Here is an 18534-nt window from a genome sequence, read left to right on the forward strand (position 1 = left end):
CTTCTTCTCTTGGGCCTTATGTTTTTTGGGCCCACCTTTGGTCCATTGCATGTTTATTTATTCGGCCTTTGTTCGGTTGTTTAAAATGCCGATTATAATATTCAGCTTTATGGTCCCTGGACTAGATTAGAGCCGAATACATTCTCCTTCCTGGGCCGTCTTCATCCAGATATTCGGCTCCCACACCTGTTATTTCTGTTTACTATTCTCAAATGCTTTTCCTTTCGCAGGTACCCAGGGCATATGCTGATGACCTCCTCTAGACGATTGACTGACTGCTTCTGATGGAACGGATGAGGCAGATTACTTTGGCCGCTCATGGGATCGGGGTATGCTTTTGCCTTTAGTTTACAGTCATTATAGTCTTGCTCATATCTTTATTGGCCTCTTCTGATATCCCATTCTGTTTCTCTTTTTCTTCTTTAGCTTGAGCCAGCACCAGTTACACCGATTGGGCCTCTTCCAGCTAGGAGACGGAGACGGGGTCTAGTGAGGGACAGAGGAGGAGCTAACGGGGGAAGAGGCAGAGTGAGGCAGCGCTCACCTCCCGAGGAGTCCTTCGAGGAATACACGACTTTTGAGGAGGAGGAGGAGGTGGTTAACATGCAGTCTAGCAGCCCCAGTGATGACAGCGATGCACTTCCTCTGCAGCCAAGAAGGACGAGAGCGATGATGGGTTACTGATGATGATGATGATTTTCTGTTTTGTTTTTATTTTGCTTTGTAGTTAAAGACTAGCTTCAGATAGACCATTTTGTTTTTGAAGGATTTTCTTTTGTTTTACTGCTTTATAAAACAATGATGGGGGTTGGACCCTCTAGTTTATAAAAGACAAGTTTTTTGAATGATCTCATTGCATAAAATGTGATGAATGGCGTAACCTTTGTATGGTAACTTCGTATACGACTTAAAACAATGAATATCTACCCTTGCATTCATTCTTGAGTCAGATAGTAACCCACAACTAGACAAAATGTAAAATACAACTCGATAATAAGAAAACAAAATAAAAACAACTTGAAAATACTAAAAAATATTTGGTACAAATAAAACAAAACTTAAAACACAGTCGTGGTATGTCAGGACAAAGGCCAGTTTTTTCTGCAACTGCACTGATCTGAGCCACCATTTAGACTTGGCTGGGCCCAAATAGGCACGACCGGGCTTCATTGAGGCACAGTGTTTTGCGTTAGTACATATTTTGATGTGAGTTATTAACATATAAATGTTTGGAATGTTATGGTGTGCACATAAGTACAGCTCTATGGACAAAGTTTTAAATTGCTTCTGTTCAGCCCCTTTACTCTAATGAGTTTTGTTTTATTTGGTTTGAGGCCGTAGGTAATCTCGTGATTACTGGCCAGTTATGGCCTTAACCCATAGGGGCGGGTTTGGGTCGTGACAGAGTGGTATAAGAGCACGAGTTAATAACTTATAAACTTGTCCAAAAGAGCAATAAGCGTCTAGAAAAGATCTAGGATGCATTCATGTGATAAGTATGAATCTGAAAGCATCAAGAATACACTTTAACTATTAAATGTGAACAACTATGTGTTATACGTTTGTGAACCACTTGCATTTCAAATTATTTGATTATGTATGCTCTTTAGTGTATGCATACCTGCGTATCTTTTGTATAAATTATAATGCAAGTTTAGTCAGATGGTGAGAACAAGAGGTGACGAGATAGAGGAATCTTCGACTGCCAGACTGGATAGAATGGAAAGACTGATTCAGGAAATGGCAAAGACATTGAGGCAACAACAGGAATGGCAACAACAGTGGCAGCAGCAACATCCTCCACCTCCGGCACCTCCTGTGCCAGATAATCAGAATGATGACCGAATCATAGCTCTCACCAAAGAGTCTAAGAAAATGAAACCACCACAGTTCCATGGTGGATTAGATCCTTTGAAAGCTGAAGCTTGGGTCCTTGGCATCGAAAAACTGTTTGAAGTGTCCCATGTTCGGAGACACAGAGAGTGCTCCTAGCCACCTTTATGCTAGAAGACGAAGTGAGAAGATGGTGGATGTTAATGCGTGAGAATTACAAAGATGCTGATTGGGCAAAATTTCTGAAAATTTTCTATGACAAGTACTTCTCGCAGTGTGTCCGGGATAGGAAGGTGGCAGAATTCGTGGAACTGAGGCAGGACAGTATGACTGTAGCAGAGTATGAGGCCAAATTCACCGAATTGGCCAGGTTTGCGCTACACGCGATTGATACAGACTATAAGAAGGCGAGACATTTTGAAGGCGGGCTTCGAAGCGACATTCTAGAGAGGGTGAATGTCTTGAAGCTGGAAACCTACATTGGGGTACTAGACAGGGCCATAATATCAGAAGCTAATATAGCTAGAGAAACTAAACCGACAACTGACTGGAAGGGTAGTAAAAGGCAGGGCTTCTTTTCAAGGAAGAAGTTTTCAAAGAAGCAAAATATGGGCTCCTCGAATACTTCTAATTCTTCCAGAGATACAACCCCGTTGTGTACTACTTGTGGTAACAGGCATCGTGGGGTTTGTTACCGTGTGTCAGGAGCTTGTTTTAATTGTGGTAAACAAGGGCATATGGCCAGAGATTGCAAACAGAATAGTGGAAAATTTGCTGCTAGTTCGACAGCATTAGTCCCAAAACCAGGAAATGCTACGAGATCTACTCCCGTCGGAGATACCGCGAGACAAGGGAGAGTTTTTGCGCTTGTTCCGGGCGATACCTGGAATGCCAACGCAATTGTCTCAGGTACCATTTCTATATGTAATCAGGACGCCTTGTATTAATTGACTTTGGATCAACACACTCATTTGTAACATGTGCATTTGCATCTAGATTGAACAGACCTTTAGAATTACTGCCATATCTGCTATGTGTGTCTGCTCTATTTGGGGAATCTGTATTGTGTGATTCTAAATACCAATTTTGTGATATGCGTGTTGAGGATGATATCCTATATGTAGATTTGTTACCCTTGAACTTTAGGCATTTCGATGTAATTTTGGGCATGGATTGGTCGACCAAATATTGTGCTACCATTGATTGTGTAACAAAACGGGTTGTGTTTAAACCACCAGAACATAAAGAGATTGTGTTTGTGGGTAATGGGGTAGTGCCTCCACCTTATTTGATATCTGCAATGAAAGCATGTAAACTGATCAGGAAAGGGTGCCAGGGTTATTTGTGCTATGGGCTGTCTGAACAATCTATGAATGTTGAATTGAATGATATCCCTATTGTTAGAAAATTTCCAGATGTGTTTCCAAATGAATTACCAGGGGAATTGGTAGACATGGAGATAGAGTTTACTATTGAAACTGTGCCAGGCACCCAACCCATTTCTAAAACTCCCTACAGAATGGCTACTGCTGAAATGAAAGAATTGAAAGAACAATTGCAGGACCTGCTTGATAAGGGGTTTATTCGACCTAGCACTTCACCTTGGGGTGCACCAGTGTTGTTTGTGAAAAAGAAAGATGGAACCCTACGCTTGTGTATCGACTATCGGGAATTGAACAAGGTAATAATAAAGAATAAATATCCCTTACCCCGTATTGATGACTTATTTGACCAGTTACAGGGATCACAAGTGTTTTCCAAGATCGATTTGAGATCCGGGTATCATCAGTTGAAGGTAAAGGTAGAAGATGTTGAGAAAACCACATTCAGAATGAGGTATGGACATTTTGAGTTTCTTGTTATGCCATTTAGAGTAACTAATGCTCCGGCAGCATTTATGGACCTAATGAACCGAATTTTTAAAACCTACCTTGACGAATTTGTTGTGGTTTTTATTGATGACATTTTGATATACTCTAAAGATAGACTTGAACATGAACAACATTTGAGAACTGTCTTGCAAATACTTAGGGAAAGGAAATTGTTTGCTAAACTAAAGAAATGTGAGTTTTGGTTGGATGAAGTTGTTTTCTTAGGGCATGTGATCAACAAGGAAGGGATTTCAGTGGACGCACAGAAAATAGAGGCAATTGTGAATTGGCATACACCGACCAATGTAACAGAAGTCCACAGTTTTATGGGTTTAGCTGGGTACTACAGGAGGTTTGTGAAAGATTTTTTAAAAATAGCTGTGCCTCTTACCCAACTGACTCGCAAGGGGCAACCTTTTGAGTGGAACGATGAAAGAGAATCAGCCTTTCATGAATTGAAAACAAGATTGACCACTGCACCAATTTTGACACTACCTTTAGGTATGGAAAATTTTGTAATTTTCAGTGATGCGTCCTATAAAGGTTTGGGTTGTGTGTTAATGAAGAACGGAAAGGTTATTGCTTACGCCTCCTGACAGTTGAGGCCACAGGAGAAGAATTATCCAACACATGACCTAGAATTGGCCGCAGTCGTTTTCGCTTTGAAAATCTGGCGACATTATCTGTATGGAGCAAAGTGTGAAGTCTACACGGATCACAAAAGTTTGAAATACTTTTTCACATAGAAAGAGTTGAATATGCGGCAGAGGAGATGGTTGGAATTGATAAAGGATTATGATTTAGAGATTCAGTACCACCCCGGGAAAGCTAATACAGTTGCTGACGCCTTGAGTAGAAAATCGACGGGGAGTATAGCTTGTTTGCTTACTGAACAGAAAGAGATCTTGCAAGATTTTGAAAAATCTGAAATTGAAGTGGTAATGTGTGAATAAGGCGGACTGATAGCCGCCATTATAGCCGAGCCATCAATCATTGATGAAATCAAGCAGAAACAAGAAGAGGATGAATTCCTGAAGAAAGTGATTGATGAATTTGAGACAAGTCTGAAGGCAGAGTTCAGTATTGAAAATGAAGTGTTGAAGTTTCGAAACCGAATGTGTGTCCCAAACATTCCGAAACTAAAGAAGAGGGTTTTAGATGAAGCCCACAGATCCATATTTGCTATGCATCCGGGTAATAATAAAATGTATCGGGATCTGAAGCAAACCTATTGGTGGCCGAAAATGATGAAGGAAATTGCAGAATATGTGTCCAAGTGTCTTCAGTGTTAGCAAGTTAAAGTTGAACATCAAAAACCAGGCGGTCTACTGCAACCTCTCCCTATTCCTGAATGGAAGTGGGAACATGTGACTATGAATTTCGTTGTTGGCCTACCTCGGACTCCTCGAGGTATGGATTCAATTTGGGTTGTAGTTGATAGACTGACTAAATCTGCACATTTTCTGCTAGTTAGAACTACGTTTAATGTTGACGTGGCAACTAGGATTGTGGAAAGAGAGCCGGCGGAGAGCTCCAGTGAAGTTTGTTCCGGTGTACGGAGAGCAGAGGGCAAAAATATCAAAGCTAAGGTGTCTGAACAGAAGGGTTAGCAGAGGTAATAGATCCTGTAGAAGTGTTCGTATAAAAGATTTGGAGTTATTTATAAAAAATGGAAGGAATAGGAAGCAGCCATTACCGGACCCCCCTTGCGTACCGGAGGTCAAGGACACCGGCGGCCAGTGGATATAGGCGTAGTTACCGTAGTCGTGCACCTTTTAAGACCCAGTATGTTCGCAGACGGTACGTTCAGAATATTTCCCGATTTATTAAGAAGACTAAGAGGGGAGTAAGGAAATTACAGATATACGATGAACAATTAAGGGACGTTAAGTTTGATAATAAAGGCGTGGCGAGATTACTTAATGGTATTGAGTTGGGTAATAAGAGATCTGACCGTCAATCAGACAAGATCGTGGTTAAGGGTATCAAATTCATTGGTAATGTTCAATTGGGACAGGATGCTAAGGACGAAGCTGTGGTCCACCATGTGTTGTTTTTTGTCATCAGTGATAATAGTCTGTCAGATTCCGTCCCTACACCTGACAAGATATTTATTGGAGTTGGCGAGGGTAATCCTGAGACCTGGATTGTTGATCCTGACCAGTCTGACCGTTTTCGGATGCTAAAGAAAATGAGATTCAAGCTCGTTGGTGGCAAGGACAAAGAGTACGTTCGTCACAGGATAGAAGTTGTAGACCGGTTCTTCCTAGTTGATGTTTGGACGGACTACAAAGATACGCTGTTGGGAAATGCTGGAAGCATTCAAAAGGGTGCCATATATTTAGTGGCTGCTACTATTAGTGGAAAGGAATGCAAAATTATTTTAAGGAGTCAAATGTACTTTAAAACTGTTTAGAATTGTAATTTGATGTATTTTTATTTTTAATGTTCAGGTTAATGGAGGTGGACGATATAAAAACTGGGGTTGTTGAAGGTGTTTCGGCAAGTGATTTCAGTTGTATTGAACTTGCGTTGCCTAATTTATTTTCTCAATTGAGGTTAAGATACAAACAAAAAAGTATTAAGGTTGATAAAATATTGATAAAATATTCCCCCATTTGCGCACCTAATGCTAGTGGGTTGGTCAGAGTAAAGGGGAGGGTTTCCATCTTCATGGAGCTCCCCATTACTGTTCATTCACGTAGAATTTTGTGCACCTTTGCTTTATATCCAAGCAAAACCACCACGATCGTGGCACGTGGGTGGACAGGAGATGGCCACGTCTACTCACACCAAGCCCCGGCTACTCACACTAAATAGTGATTACTATTTGGTGTGAGTACGGATTTAATCTCCGCCTTACATGTCACCATCCGTACGTCCATCAACGGATGAAATTGCCTAACGGGTACAATTTCAACAGGGAGGGCGCTAGTAATATTATATATAGCGCCCCCCAAGCTGGTGTGACCTCCCTCTATATAAAGCCTCGACAAACAACATTCACACCTGTGTAAGTTAAGTGTTAATCACTAAATAAGCTAAATAATGCCTCTCCAAGCCTCTTTCCGTTTTTATCTAAGAATGTTTTCCTCACCTACCCATAATGCCCATGCCCAAAAGAACAACTCTTAGAACTCCTCCAGTCTCTCCTCCAACTAGCCTGTCAGCCATACTACATACTTGTCGCAAGGGAGCTCCATGAAGATGGAAACCCTCACCTTCATGCCATGGTTCAATGCACGAAGAAGATCCAAATCTCCAACCCGAGATTTTTCGATCTCACTGGAACCAATGGGAGGATCTACCATCCAAATATAGAAAAACTCCACTCGCCAGCAGCAAGTCGACAGTATATACAGAAAGGGGGCGAGTTCGTCGAATGGGGAGAATTTTCATCTAAGGGGAAAAGTCCTTCGAAAAACAGAGACGGACTCTGGAGGGGAATACTTGGCGAAGCAGAAACGGAGGAACAATTCTTTGCTCTCTGTAAAGAAAGATGTCCCACCGATTACGTCACAAAATACCCCCAATTAAAAACATTTTCCAGAGATCATTACAAAAGAGAGAGGCCCCCATATACTAGCCCTTTTAATTCATTTCCTTTCTTAAATGAAGAAGTAAAAAAATAGGCAGAAAATAATATTTTGTTTGTAAGTCGAAATTGCATTCAGTACGAGTTATGTCAAAATTGTTGTCTCTCTGTTTGGAAGGAAGACGATTTTCTTAGATTAGGGATATACAAAAATAATATAAACAATTTATATACTGACGAAGAACTCTCCTCCTCCTCTGATAACAGGAACCAGAGTAGAGGCCCATCCGCCTAATCTCCCTCTACCTCGAAGGACCCTCAAGAACAGGCAAAACCGCCTGGGCCAGAAGCCACGGACGACACAATTACTTCTCCGTGTTGGAAGCATTCAAAAGGGTGCCATATATTTAGAGGCTGCTACTGTTAGTGGAAAGGAATGCAAAATTACTTTAAGGAGTCAAATGTACTTTAAAACTATTTAGAATTGTAATTTGATGTATTTTTATTTTTATAGATTGGTTACCATATATGTTGATGAAATTGCCCGTTTACACGGAGTTCCGGTATCTATTGTGTCGGATAGAGATCCGAAATTTGTATCTAGATTGTGGAAAAGTTTGTAGGAAGCTATGGGAACAGAACTGAGATTTAGTACTGTATTCCACCCACGGACAGATGGGCAATCAGAACGAACAATACAGACTTTGGAAGATATGCTTCAGATGTGTGCTTTAGATTTTCAGGGGAGTTGGGAAGACTATTTGGCACTTGTAGAATTTGCATACAATAACAGCTTCCACTCCAGCATCGGTATGGCACCGTATGAGGCTTTGTATGGTCGGCGGTGTAGATCACCAATTTGTTGGACAGAGGTCGGGGATAGAGCTTTGCTTGGGCTTGAAATTGTGCAAGACACTTCTGAAAAGATCAAGATCATTTGGCAAAGGCTCAAAACAGCTCAAGACCGACAAAAGAATTATGCAGATGTTTGGAGAAGACCTCTTGAGTATGAGGTTGGTGACCATGTGTTCATCCGTGTATCTCTGATGAAAGGCCAAGTCAGGTTTGGAAAGAAGGGCAAGTTGTCGCCCCGTTATATTGGGCCGTTTCAGATTCTGGAAAGACTTGGCCCAGTTGTCTATAGAGTTGCCTTGCCACCCGGATTCGAGCAAATCCATAGTGTGTTTCATGTGTCGATGTTGAGGGGTTACCCCTGAGACCCGTTTCATGTGATTGACTATCACCGGGTAGCTATTGATGAAAATATGGAATACACCGAATGGCCGGAACGGATTGTTGACCGGCAAGTGAAACAATTGAGAAGCAAGTCCATCCCAATGGTGAAAGTGGAATGAAAAGAACAGTATGGGACGGATGCTACATAGGAAAAAGAAGAGGAGATGCGACTACGCTATCCACATTTGTTTCCCGACGAAGGTAAAATTAGTTTGGAGGACCAAACTTCCTAAATGGGGGGAGACTGTAATACCCCTGCTCTGTATTATGTTAATTGGTCCTTAATATGAGTGTGATTATGTGTTTAATATGATTTTGTGTGCCATTATGTGAAAATATGTGGTTTTGAATTTCTATCTGTTCACCGTAGGAATATCTGTTTGGTTGTCTGCTTTGGAAATTAAATTGAAGGCCATATCGGCCAGATAAACCAAAATTGACGGCGCCATGGTGATTGGCATAATTGTTAGAGCCTACGGTGAAATTTAATTGAAAACTGATTAGGATCAAATTAATTAGATTAAAATGTTGGCATAGTGCTCAAATTATTTAAATATTGATTATATTGGTTAGTGAACTTATACATAATAGGCCATATACACTCAAGCTCTCTCTTTAATCAACTTGGCCAATTTAACTCTAAGAAAAAGAGGGAGGGGTCGGCTAGAGAGAGAGAAAGAAGGAGAGTGGGGTGTTTGGCTCAATTTTGTGAAGATTGGAGAATTAAACTTAAGAATTTGCTATAGATTGGAAGAATTGAGCCTCTAGGTAAGTGAATCCATGAATTTTATGTGTAATTTTGTGTATCCAAAGTTGATTAATGATCAAGAGTAAGGATTGAAGAGGAATTGAGTTGTTTATGTTGAATTGAAGGTCAATGTATGCATGCATGTATATAATTGCTATGAAATTGCATAATCTAGCAAGTAATGTGTGAATTGCGAAGAATTGAGCATTGAAGTATACATGTAAGCATGGTTTTATTGATTTTCATGTTTATGAGCATTATTGGTGCTATTTGAAATGGAAATGAGGTCAAAATTTGACATGCATGTTTGATTATGGAAGACATGAAGCTTGTGTAAAGTTTGAATGCATGAGCCTTGAGTTTACAAAGAAATGTGGATTAATTTGGATGAATTGGACCATGATTTTGAGCAATTGACCTCACCTTGTTTATATGCTCATATTATATAATGTGTTTACATGTTTTGGAACCAAATTTATGGGTTTTGAACCTTGGAAGGTCGGATTTGAGCTCAAGAACACATTCTGGAAAACCCAGAATTCATGGTGTCTGCTCGAGCGGGGAATCCGCCGCTCGAGCGTCCGCTCGAGCGTAAAATACAAGCTCCCAGCATATTTTTGTAGACATGGCGTCTGTTGGAGCGGGAAAGTTCACGCTCGAGTGGGGAGCCATGTAGAGAGGCCTTCTGCTCGAGCATCAAAATTCATGATCGAGCGTAAATTTCAGTTAACTAGTACTTTTGCAGGCCTCAAGGGTCCGCTCAAGTGGGGAAGTCCACGCTCGAGCGAGGACCTTGTTTTCTGAAATTTGAAAGTGTATTCTGTGTTTCGTTTCCCGTTCTCTTTCACTTGCAAGCACTCTTAGGCATGCATTATGCGTTGTAATTGAGTTAAAGAGATAAGAATGAAGCCTAAAGAGGAATATGTGAATTTAAGAACGGATTGAATCGTTTGTGACCCACATGTGTTATATGATGTGTAGGATCAAGCTTCAGGGCAAATCCATAAGCCGATCACTGTGAGTAATATCTTAACAAGATATTTGAACATGTTGTTGTCCGATTGTTTATTCTTATGTAAGTTTTGTAAGTTTATTAATTTGAATGGAGGACAACAATTGACATGAATGATTGGGCTGAAGGCCGATTGACATGAATGATTGGGCTGAAGGCCGATTGACATGAATGATTGGGCCGAAGGCCGATTGACATAAATGATTGGGCTGAAGGCCGATTGATACAAGTGATTGGGCCAAGGGCCGTCTGCTGTAACTGTTTCAAAGATTACTTATGTATCTTCCTCATTTGATATTATTCACTAGGCTTTCGCTCACGCTCATTCATGTACATGTAGGTGAGCCAAGGGACGTCCAGAACTAGCCTCGGTGAGATTGTAAGGAACAGTCAAAGCTTTGAGGAGTTAGCCCAAACGTCTCACGCACAAGACTGTCTTCGCCTTTGCATCTTGTTTATAGTTTTGTTATGTTAGTGAAAGTATTGGACTACCTTTGTATATAAGTCTTGGGTTCGACTGACTTGAACTTGTATGATCCTGTATGTACAGTGTTTTGCGTTAGTACATATTTTGATTTGAGTTATTAACATATAAATGTTTGAAATGTTATGGTGTGCACATAAGCACAGCTCTATGGACAAAGTTTTAAATTGCTTTTGTTCAGCCCCTTTACTCTAATGAGTTTTGTTTTATTTGGTTTGAGGCCGTAGGTAAACTCGTGATTACTGGCCGGTTATGGCCTTAACCCATAGGGCCGGGTTCGGGTCGTGACACCCGTTTTAGCCATGCCCAAGCTTTAGGATGGATGTGTGGGCTAACATTACACGAGGCTCAGTCTTTGGCACATGATGGGGAGCTAGACATCCTTAGTTTAGTTCATCAATTTTCCGCTATTGGAGACATGTGTGACCTTCTTTGGCGAGGCCACTGGCAACATGCTTTTTGTTTATGTCTACTTGTACAATTCCTTCTTGCCCTTAGTTTCGGTAGAGCTAGCATCTAGTTAATCAAAGTGGCCCAATGTTTGAAAGAGGGTAAGAGTTGCATGGGCCTGGCCCTGGCTGAAACCTTGATGGGTTTGGATACCTTTCATCGGCGAGAGACTACCCGTTTTGCAGGGAGTCCGTTACTTCTCTAGGTATTATTTTTCACCCTTCTAATTTATGATTCTCACATCATTTAACACTCACTCTATGCTTTTCTCTCATAACCTCTTCTTTACTTTTCTCTCATTGTACACTCTCTATTATTTAATCTCTCTTATTTTTCATCCCTCCCCAGGTATGGTTGATGGATAAACTGCAAGTAGTGGACCCTTGCGTCAAGTAATCAGCCTGAGCTTACTTCTTTCGCTAACGACTGGTCGATTTCCCCTCAATGGGGTTATGGTGTGATTGGATGTGCAGCAAATTTGCAACTGGCATAATTAGGCGTTGCCCCCTGGCTTAATTTGGCTAAAATGAGCTACAGCATGTCCCGACAATCGGGTGTAGAGTTAATTGGCCTCACACATTGCGTATTCTATTTTCCTCTTCGGTTCAGACGCCAGTTCGGGCATGATCAGATACGTCCAGATGAGGGAGTGAAATACACAACTTCATTTCCGGTTCATGTCTCGCACCTGCCCCGATATTTCGCGGCCTGGAGGACGAGGGAGATTCTGGCCCCTACCATTAGTTTCAGTTACACCTTGTCTAAGGAGTGTTTGGCTTGGCCCGAAGAGGAGGCAGAGGTTGGGCTGTCTTTGGCATAGAGCCACCTAACTTAGCTGTGCCCCTAGTTTTACTGCTTTGATATTTTCTTTTCAAGTTTTAAGATGTAAAAGCAACTTTGATCGGGCAGGACAGTTGAGTTGGAGATAATTACAGCTGAACTTTAGGGTGAAGTTGCCTATGTATCCCAAAGATGGGAATTAGGCCTTACGTAGTTCAGTTAAGGTTCTCTCATCAAACAACATTAACTCCTCAAACGCATTCCGTTGCCAGTCTGCCTCCGTTATCTGACACTTAGCCATAACTCGTAGCAACGACACTTGAATTTCGATCGGTAAAACAGCCTTCATCCCATAAACGAGAGAATATGGTAGATGTTCGGATTGAAGTTCTGTAGCCCCAGAGTGGAAATGGCAATTTATCTGGCCAGTCCCTGTAGGTTTCCACCATCTTCTGTAGAATTCTCTTAAAAATTTTGTTCGCGGCCTCGACAGCTGTATTGGTTTGTGGCCTGTAGGTTGATGACTTGTGGAAAGTCACGTTATATTTCTCAAGCAAGTCTATTACTTCTTTCTTGAAGTGCGACCCATTATTGGAGATAATCTCATTTAGAACCCGTACCGGCAGATGATATTGTTCTTGATGAATTTAGCCATATGTGACGCTTTTAGCACAGAGTAGGACTGGTCCTCCACCCATTTTGTGAAGTAGTCGATTGTTACCAAGATGAATTCATGCCCATTTGATCCCTTTGGTGTGACTGCACCGATAACATCTATTCCCTAAATAGAGAATGGCCATGGTGAAGTCATGTTGTAGAGCTTCGACGGCGGAATGTTTATGCGATTAGCATGAATCTGGCATTTGTGGTAGCGCCGAACAAAACCAATACAATCCTTTTCCATGGTTGACCAGTAGTAGCTTTGTCTAAGGATTTTCCGAGTGAGCATCACATCGTTTATATGGGCTCTGCACTCTCCTCCGTGAATGGCCTCCATCAGGTGCTTTGGTTTCTCTTCCTCAACACACAGTTTATGCATTCCTAAATGGCCTATTTTGTACAACTTGTCCCTGCAAATGATAAATTGAACAGCCAGACGCCATATTTCCCTTTTGTCCTTGGCATTTGCTCATGGTGGATATGCCTCATTTTCCAGGAAATTCCAAATATTGTAATACCAGGAGTTCTTGTCTGAAGCCTCATCTATTGCGTCAATGGTTTCATAGGCCGGCGTGTACTTCTGTTCAATAATGATCAGGTGCATCCTGACTCCCAATGGAATATCTACCATAGAAGATAGAGTTGCTAGTGCATCAGCAAATCGGTTGTTCTCCCTTAGCAGATGGGTAAACATTAGCTTTTCAAACCTCAGAATTAACATATCCAAGGCCTGATGGTAGACCTTCATTTTCTCCTCTTTAACCTGCCAATCTCCATTGGCTTGAGACACAACCAAGTTTGAATCATCGATGAGGTCCAACCTTTTTGCTCCTAGTTCCAGGGCGACTTCTAAACCAGCAATACACGCCTCATACTCTGCTTCGTTATTGGATACTTTGAGCTAGAGTTTTAAGGCTAAGGTTATATGGGAGTCATCGGGTGCTATCAGCAACACACCGATCCCATAACCATATTGATTTGCTGCTCCGTCAAAGTACATCATCCACGTTTTCTCCTCTATTTGCAGAATATCTTTATCTGGGAAAAAGTACTACACTGTTTCATCCCCCTCTACTGGGTGATCAGCTAGGAATTTTGCTACAACTCTTCCTTTAACCGACTTGTGTGTAACATATTTACTATCAAATTCGGAGAGAAGAAGCAACCAACGGGCTAGCCTACCCGTAAGCTCTGGTTTCTCAAAGAGATATTTGATGGGATCTAATCTCGAAACTAGGATTACAGAGTGAGCTAACAAGTAGTGCCTCAACTTTCGGGTAGCCCATACCAAGGCTAGGAAAGCTTTCTCGAGGGGAGTGTAATGGGTCTCATAGTCCAACATTTTCTTGCTTAAGTTGTAAATGGTTTTCTCCACCTTGGCCTCCGACTCCTGAGCCAACATACACCCCATGGTTGAATTCATGACTGACAGGTGCAAAATCAACGGTTTTCCCAGTTCTGACGGTGATAGCACATGCAGATTCTATAGATATTGCTTAACCTGTTCAAAAGCGAACTAACAACGATCATTCCATTAGAATTTCTTTTATTTCTTCAGGAGACCAAATAGTGGTTCACAAGTCAAGATTAGTTTTGAAATAAACCGTCTTATAAATTGCACTTTACCCAGAAAGTCGCGCACCTCCTTTTCAGTTGTTGGTGGTGGCATTTCTAAGATGGCCTTGATTTTGGAAGGATCTACCTCAATTCCTCTCTGTGTGATCAGAAATCCCAACATTTTTTCTATTATTACGCCGAAGGTGCATTTTTGCGAGTTCAACCTCAGTCTATACTCTCTAATCCGTTGAAAGAATTTCTCCAAGGCGGTGTAGTGACCCTCTCGATCTTTGGACTTGACAATCATATTGTCCACATACACCTTAACCTCTTTATGGATCATGTCGTGCAGAATGGTGGTTGCAGCCCTTTAATAAATGGCCCCAACATTCTTCAACCCAAAGGGCATGACTCGATAGTAGAAGGTGCCCCACGGAGTAGTGAAAGCGGTCTTCTCTCTATCCTCGGGTGCCATCAGAATTTGGTTATACCCAGAAAACCCATCCACGAACAAGAGCAATGCATGGCCCGCGGTGAAGTCTACCAACTCGTCAATATGCGATAGTGGAAAATCATCCTTCGGACTAGCCTTGTTCAGATCCCTGAAGTCGACACAGACCCTGATTCTGCTATCCTTCTTTGGGACTAGAACAATATTGGCCAACCACGTTGGATACTCAGATACAAGCAAGAACCCTGCCTTAATCTGCTTGGTAACTTCTTTCTTGATCTTCAAAGCCCAATCTAGGCGAACTTTGCGCAGCTTTTACTTAATTGGTCGGGCCTTAGGGTCAAGAGGGATTCGGTACTGTACAATCTCAGGATCGATTCCAGGCATGTCTTCGTAGAACCACGCAAAAACATCTTTGAAATTTTTTAATAAAGCGATTAAACTCTTGCATTCCTCCGAAGACAGCATGGACCTGATCTGGACCAAGCGAGGATCTTCCTCAGTACCCACGTTAATTGATACGATTTCATCTGTACAGGGCTTAACACGCCTCACATCCTTATGATCAATCAAAATTTTCAAAACCCGAGGAATTTCTTCCTCGTCGTTTATGTCAAAATTTTGAAAATTAAGATTAGTACAACAAACCAAAGGCACAGAGAAGTAGGCAAAGTCCACAGCATTCCTATTCAAAAAGTTTGGATCTTCGATTATAGTAGACTCAAAAGAAAAGCTAAAAGATGACCTGGACAAGACTTTGGTATCCCGGTTACCACTCCCAGAAGTACCAGACTCAGAGGAACTCGAATCTGACTCCGACTCCATAGACTCAGTGGAATTAGATTTGGACACATTATCCGATCAAGAACTGTTGATGACACCTTGCTCAAACTTCCAGATCAGGCGTGGAGCCTCAGATGCATCCACGATAAGATTAGAGAAATCCGCTGTTGTGTTATGTCCGATCATTGAGATAGTAAAACTATCCCCCAAGTTGGTGGTCTCAGCTCTGGTAGTAGAACTTACCAGTAGGTCAGCCAGTGCTTTTCCCAATAGCTCTTCCTCTCCAATGTCCAGGCTTGTAGTCCCGTCTTGATCTGTGCTAGGGCTCAAGTCTACTTGTTTATCCTCCTCTTCTGGTAACTAGTGTCTGAAGAAGATCTCAAACCCCCGGATACCTTGTTTTTGTTTCCCAGTCATACCAGGGCTCTGGGAATCCACAAAAGGGGAAGTCTTCCCCTTTGCGGACAAAACGTCCGTTCATGGACTAACTCGTATTGCCTCCTAGTCCTCTTTGCTTTCAGCCTTTCTTTTAACTCCTGCTCTTTTCTTTGCCAATTTGCAACGGTAAGTTTGTATCCTAGTCTGAAAGCATAGGGGTTGTGAATCATCTCCTTAGTAACGGTACCTCCTTGCTTGCCACTCCTGCCCAATCCTGATCCAGGAATATGCCCCTGTTTGTTCATCATGTAGATCGATTATGCACTCATGTAGTATCATGACCAAAACCAGCCCCTATAGTTTTAGTGTCATGACTGGCTGATAATCCGAGATTACCAAAGGCCTGCTTAGAGTAACACAATAATAAGGGCTGGTGGAAGCTTGTAAATAATAAAATATAATGTCCAATGAGCTGTGAGGACTTAAATGTAACAAAATAACTTTCATATATGTATATACACATCAGTCCAATCATCAAACTTATGTACAAAAACACAACATAATTAGGGATTAAATCCCATTAACAAAACCAGTCTTAACTTTAGCTATGAAAACATTCAGAACTAGTCTCAGTAACATTCAAAACAAAATGGTGAACTCTAAACCACCCATGAAACCTTGAAGCTTGTCTCAGTAGGATCCTTAAAGTGAGGCACAAAAGTTGGCTTGACAAAACAGAGTTTAGGTTGACGCCACTAAGTTCGCTCTTGCACTTGATCACCTACATATAAATATAAAATAATGAGCTAGAGCCCAGTGAATAACAAGTGTGTAAAGGAGTTATGAATGATGTCCTTACAGTAATTGAAATAGTCAATTTCATCAGTAGATCATTTTCTCAATCAGTATCTCTCATAACATATAAGTCATTTTGGAAATCATAGCAGTCATACGTGGTACATCCAATAGTAGAATAGTACAATAGGTCTTAAAAACCGAACAATCATTTGATGGCCATCAGTACAATAAACAGTAGTTCCAAGAGTTGGAACTGACAAAGATCTCTGCAACAGTAGCAATAATAGTAATAGTAGCATTAGCAGTAACAGTAACAGTCAGTTGCTATGGATGCCACGAGTACAGTTCATAAAATAGGACAAACATTCATTCAGTAAACAATATCATTTCAGAAAGCAGTATAGTTAATCATTCAGAAAATAATTATAATTGAACATAGCTTTACAACATTGTTAATCACAGTTGGCTCTTTGAAACACGTGATCATAGTGTGGTGTCTAACCTACACAAACACATTCAAACACAATATCTCAAAACATGTTCAATTCATTCAGTCGGTTCTTAAACCTATTCAGTTTTTTCGGTACTTGTTCGTTCGGTTATTTCTGTTCGTTCTTTAATTTCCAAATCTTAATGCAAAAATCTCCTTAATTTGTCAAGATTAAAGCTATAACTTCATGAATATAATGATTCAAAACTTTTCTTCCTTTTTCTTACAAAATATGAACAAGGCTCTTAAAAAAATATCTACATATATGAAATTCAAATTAAGATTAAACTAATTATTGATTGTCAAATTCAAATTATAATTTATTTCTTAATTTGTTCAATTTTAGATTTAATTCATTTTCTTCATATCAAACCCAATTTCAAAATCATAAATCCTAAAACATAAATTAAGCTTTTAAAACCCAATTTCATGTTCAAAACTCATGCAAAATTTCATCAAAACATGAACATAATTATGAGCCATGATCAATCTTCAATAAATCTTTGTTCCATGTAATTTATGGAGCTTAATTTAACGATAACTTTCTAAATTAAACCCAAAATAATTAATTTCTAATTAAACTTCATAAACCTGATCTTAACTCCAATTCTTCATTTTCCTGTCAATTTTCCTAGCAAACATTGCATATATGTAATTCAAATAAAACTAACTAAATATATTCCAAAACATGTTCAAATTGAATAAAACTCTTAAATTGTATTACATGCATGGATTAAAGATTAAAATAAACCAATTTTTAGGTTTCAAAACAAAAATCAAAACCTCATTTAACGTCATGATTAAACCCTTTTCATGAACTCAATGTTTTCAAAACTTTTTCTTCAAAATCAAATGCATAATAAACTTGCATGGCTCAAATTCTTTCAAAACTCATGGTGCATGCAAATATACATCTCATATATATCAAGGTTTCCAAACCCAAGCTCAATTTGAAGAATTCTCACAATTATTTCCATCACCATAAACATGCATGTAACCCATTTCATGTTTAGAACCCAATTTCCTTCTAATTCCATGAATAGAATCTCAAATCCTTCTTAATCTCAAGTATTATAAGAAAACACTACAAAATCAAACCAAAAATAATTCATTTTTTCAAATTAATTTCCATAACCATGAACTTAAATTAATTTCTTACTCAATACCCAATTTCTTACAAAATTCATGAGAATGATTCCATAACTTAATTTCAGCTTATAACTAAATTATCTACAAGAATTAAGATAAATATTTACCTAATATTGTTGAATTCTTGAGCCTTCTTCCTAATTTTTCACTTCCTCTTGCTTCCTCTCTTTTTCCTTTAGTTCATCCCTTGAGCTAGCTTCAAAATTCCAGCAACATGGGTTCTTGTTCACAAAGAGGTGAGCTCTCTCTCTCTCTCTCGCTCTTTGGGTTCTCTCTCCCTCTAGAGTATATCAAATACATGCTAACCTAAACACTCTTG

Source organism: Camellia sinensis, chromosome 14, assembly GCF_055761805.1.
Source record: "Camellia sinensis isolate YWXY chromosome 14, ASM5576180v1, whole genome shotgun sequence".
Lineage (NCBI taxonomy): Eukaryota > Viridiplantae > Streptophyta > Magnoliopsida > Ericales > Theaceae > Camellia > Camellia sinensis.